A 5706-nucleotide genomic window follows, 5' to 3' on the forward strand; every position below is an offset into this window, starting at 1 on the left:
CACAACACAAAACTCGAAATAGAAAATCTCGTGAGCTCCGTTAGCGAAAGAAAACCAAACACCACTTCAAGGTACTGTAATGAACTCATTATTGATTTATATTGTTGTTAAACCTACTGTATTCCAACTTCTCTATGGTTTATAAACTATTTTACTAGCCGTAGATTCATCAAAATAAGCAAACAACACACGAAAAACAGAATCTGTCAAAAACAGAACAGTCTGTAGTAATCTGTAACTAACGCAAACTTCTGGAACCCAAATATTCTAAATAAATTTCTGGACGTGAGGAATTTATCTATTAATCATCTGCAAAAAGAATTAACTAAATATCATTCTCCAATAAAAAATGGCAGCAATTCTCGTGAGCGCTAAAGTTTCTGTTTTTTACAGCAAGATCAACAAGACTTTCCCCAAGTCTTCCCAACGGTTCTACTTGGCACAAACACTAATTAAGACATAAAAATCAATAATAACAGAGGCTAGATAAATTATATATTAATAAACAGGAACAAAAAGCAAGGAACAAAAATAAAGTTGGATTGCCTCCCAACAAGCGCTATCATTTAACGCCCCTAGCTAGGCATGATGATTTCAATGATGCTCACATAAAAGATAAGAATTGTAACATAAAGAGGGCATCATGAAGAATATGACTAGAAAATTTAAGCATGACCCACTTCCTATTCATAGGGATTTTGTGAGCAAACAACTTATGGGAACAAGAATCAACTTGCATAGGAAGGTAAAACAAGCATAACTTCGTAACTTTAAGCACATAGAGAGGAAACTTGATATTATTGCTATTCCTACAAGCATATATTACTCCATCATAATAATTTTCAGTAGCATCATGAATGAATTCAACAATATAACCAGCACCTAAAGCATTCTTTTCATGATCTACAAGCATATAAATTTTATTACTCTCCACAGAAGCAAAATTCTTCTCATTTGGAATAGTGGGAGTACCATAAGAGACTCGAATAGTATAAATTGTTTCCACATTAAAAGAGTAATGTTCAGAAAAAGGGTAATCATAATCATGACAAGTTTTATAAATATAATCATCACTACTTTTTATAGCATAAGTGTCATCACAATAATCATCATAAGTAGCAACTTTGTTCTCATCATAATCAATTGAAACCTCTTCCAAGATAGTGGAATCATTACTAAATAAAGTCATGACCTCTCCAAATCCACTTTCAACAATATAATCATGATAAGTAGGAGGCATGCTATCATCATTATAAATTTGCATATCAAAACTTGGGAGACTGAAAATATCATATTCATTAAACGTAGCATCCCCAAGCTTGGGACAAACATTAATTGCAGCAAATATATTCTCAACAACATCATCTTCATCAAACATAGCATCCCCAAGCTTGGGCCTTTTCATATCATAAGCATAATCGCTCTCATCATCAATAGTATGGATAGCACCGATAGTATAGCAATTATTATCATCACAATGAGTAAGAGGAGCAACATTATTTGGGAGAGATACCTTTCTACCTTTGATTCTCCGTCTTTTCTTTTTCTTATTCACATCATGTGTGGGTTTAATCTTCCTTTTGGAGCTCCTTATTAATGAGATTGGTTGAATAGAAGGCTCCTCCTCGTTACCTGATTCATCATAAGAAATAATAGGAGGATATTGGGAAGTCTCTTCCCTTTCATTAGTATTATCTTCATCCTCTATTTGTTTTCTTTTCTTTATGTAATTGGCAATATAAGGGTTTTCAATGCAATTCACCGCACAATAGATATAAATTTCCTCTAGATCAAAATCAAGAAATTTATCTAAATTAAATTTTGGAATACCCTCAGTTATACGTTTCATTTCTTTATAACCCAAAATAAGACTAAGCTCTTTATGATGCTCAAGGGTAATCAAGTTGTCACAATTTTTGGACACGACTTGATCATGAAACAAATAGCATTGGATCTTTAAATGACCATGTTCATTGCAAAGTTCACAAGGATGGCGATAAATATTGAATCTTTCAGCACAAACATCTAGCCTTTCTTGCAACAATTTAGTTTCTAAATGCGTATGCCTCTTGCAATATCTATCTTCCCTATTTGGTGTGTACTTGCAAACCCAATGCACTCCACAAAAATTGACATGTTTATAGGAGACATTTTCATCATAACTAGTGCAATCATCATTAGTACTATGGATATTCAAGGAGTTCATACTAACAACATTGCAATCATGCTCATCATTCAAAGATTTAGTGCCAAACATTTTAATGCATTCTTCTTCTAACACTTTGGCACAATTTTCCATTCCATCATACTCACGAAAGATATTAGAAAGATGAAGCGTATGAGGCAAACTTAATTCCAATTTTTGTAATTTTCTTTTATAAACGAAGCTAGTGATAAAACAAGAAACTAAAAGACTCGATTGCTAGATCTAAAGATATACCTTCAAGCACTCACCTCCCCGGCAACGGCGCCAGAAAAGAGCTTGATGTCTACTACACAACCTTCTTCCTGTAGACGTTGTTGGGCCTCCAAGTGCAGAGGTTTGTAGGACAGTAGCAAATTTCCCTCAAGTGGATGACCTAAGGTTTATCAATCCGTGGGAGGCGTAGGATGAAGATGGTCTCTTTCAAGCAACCCTGCAACCAAATAACAAAGATTCTCTTATGTCCCCAACACACCCAATACAATGGTAAATTGTATAGGTGCACTAGTTCGGCGAAGAGATGGTGATACAAGTGCAATATGGATGGTAGATATAGGTTTTTGTAATCTGAAAATATAAAAACAGCAAGGTAACTAGTGATAAAAGTGAGCACAAACGGTATTGCAATGTGTTGAAACAAGGCCTAGGGTTCATACTTTCACTAGTGCAAGTTCTCTCAACAATAATAACATAATTGGATCACATAACTATCCCTCAACATGCAACAGAGTGTCACTCCAAAGTCACTAATAGCGGAGAACAAACGAAGAGATTATGATAGGGTACGAAACCACCTCAAAGTTATTCTTTCTGATCGATCTATTCAAGAGTCCATAGTAAAATAAAATGAAGCTATTCTTTCCGTTCAATCTATCCTAGAGTTCGTACTAGAATAACACCTTAAGACACAAATCAATCAAAACCCTAATTTCACCTAGATACTCCAATGTCACCTCAAGTATCCGCGGGCATGATTATATGATATGCATCACACAATCTCAGATTCATCTATTCAAACCAACACAAAGTACTTCAAAGAGTGCACCAAAGTTTCTACCACAGAGTCAAGATGAAAGCGTGTGCCAACCCCTATGCATAGGTTCATGGGCGGAACCCGCAAGTTGATCACCAAAACATACATCAAGTGAATCAATAGAATAACCCATTGTCACCACGGTTATCCCACGCAAGACATACATCAAGTGTTCTCAAATCCTTAAAGACTCAATCCGATAAGATAACTTCAAAGGGAAAACTCAATCCATTACAAGAGAGTAGAGGGGGAGAAACATCATAAGATCCAACTATAATAGCAAAGCTCATGATACATCAAGATCGTCCCACCTCAAGAACACGAGAGAGAGAGATCAAACACATAGCTACTGGTACATACCCTCAGCCCCGAGGGAGAACTACTCCCTCCTCGTCAAGGAGAGCACCAAGATGATGAAGATGGCCACCGGAGAGGGATTCCCCCTCCGGCAGGGTGCCGGAACGGGTCTAGATTGTCTTTCGGTGGCTACGGAGGCTTCTAGTGGCGGAACTCCCGATCTATTGTGCTCCCCGAAGTTTTCAGGGTATATGGGTATATATGGGGGGAAGAAGTACGTCGGTGGATCTTCGGGCAGTCCATGATGCAGGGGGCGCGCCCAGGGGGTGGACGCACCCCCCACCCTCGTGGGCAGCCCGGGACTCTCCTGGCCCATCTCCGATACTCCGTGGGCTTCTTCTGGTCCAAAAATAAGTTCCGTGAAGTTCCAGGTCAATTGGACTCCGTTTGATTTTCCTTTTCTGTGATACTCTAAAACAAGGAAAAAATAGAAAGTGCCACTGGGCTCTGGGTTAATAGGTTAGTCCCAAAAATCATATAAAATAGCATACAAATGCATATAAAACATCCAAGGTTGATAATATAATAGCATGGAACAATAAAAAATTATAGATATGTTGGAGACGTATCGGTACTCTACATCATTAATGCTCGGATCCGCATTGTACAAAACTTTGTTGACCGACCATCGGCTTCCACCTCCTCGGCCAGTAGCCGAGGAGTGTTTGTCATACTTTATAAAGCCTTTATAAGGGCAAAGATTTGCGGCAAACAAGGAAATCCGGCCATACAGTTTTATAAACAAAGGTACGCGAAGAGATATGCTATATTACCTGTTAAAGTAAGAAACATCTTCCGAAGAAAATAGTCCCGCCATCGGTTCCTTTCTTTGGGTTGTCATGCTGACCATGATGAAACATCAACTCCGATCAATGTGGGAGAAAAATACTAAGGATTTAGTTCGGGGAAAGTTCCCGAACTCTAAGGTCTGAATGGACCGAAAAAATTCACTTCCGTCGCTGCCGACCAATTATATACTTTATGGTTGCTAGCTTTCGGCTTCACCCAGTCTGAGGTACTAACCCGGATGAACTGGTAGTAACAATCACAGAGGTGCTCCCTTTACCGCCTAGCCGAACAATTGGGAATGTAGGGGTAAGCACAGGAGCCAGGCAACCCAGCTTGGCCAAAATCTTAAGGTCAAATTGATGCATATTTATGGCTTTATAACGATGATTACGGAAGGCAGCCCTCGTATATTAAATACAAATGCCGATGATATATGTTTATTTTAACTCCATTGCGATTGTTTATCAATTGAAAGTGGCCCATCGTTGGCTTCTACCCCTTTGTAGATACTACGCAGGGTGTTTCTGCAATAATCAGACAACCCTTAGCCGACGTCTCGGTGCCCGGAGGCGGTTGTGTTAGCAGAAACGAGGCAATCAGATATGCGGGCTTTATAACTTTCACTTAGTCATAGGAGCTTAAAGTTGGGAGGCCAGCTACTTGCCCCTGGTTAGTGTTCGGGAACAGCCGAGGTCAAGCCGTAAACACTTTGTCCAATGTTTTGAACGGCCCGTCATTTAACATAGTCATCGGATCGCTGACTAGTTTACGCTTATTGTGACAGTCAGTTTTCGGCTTTCTCCACTGAGGTGCTTAACCATGCGAGCTAGAAGCACAATCGCAGTGGTTCTCCCTTTGCACACCTAGCCGAACAAAGCGGAATGTACAAGGCAAGCATAGGAGCCGGGCAACCCAACTATTTGACCGAAGACACAATTTGAAACCGATGCATATATAGCAGTATCTGAGATTGTTTTTTCCGAATCTCTAAAGGTGTCCGGTGTTGCACCGTGAGACTTATGCTACAAACACACAAATAGTTTAAAAGTGCCATAAGCTTGGAAAACCAAAAAATGTCAGTAAAAACTTGACGTCCGAATAAGATCAAGTGTTCGGTGCCAATCCGAAAATTGGCAAAAAATTGTGCTTCTGTCGTGCTTTAACATGCCACATCCGATCTCAAGACTTCACGCGGGTCAGCCTACAGCTTCAATCTCCTTATCCCAAAGGCAGAGTACTTCTCCGAGGTCAGTTTAGCAAACTAAACTCGAGCGGCTTTTAGAGAGAAGGCAGGCTATCCGGCTATTGACCGTACACTCGAGTC

This window comes from Triticum aestivum, chromosome 5A (genome assembly GCF_018294505.1).
Source record: "Triticum aestivum cultivar Chinese Spring chromosome 5A, IWGSC CS RefSeq v2.1, whole genome shotgun sequence".
Classification (NCBI taxonomy): Eukaryota; Viridiplantae; Streptophyta; class Magnoliopsida; order Poales; family Poaceae; genus Triticum; species Triticum aestivum.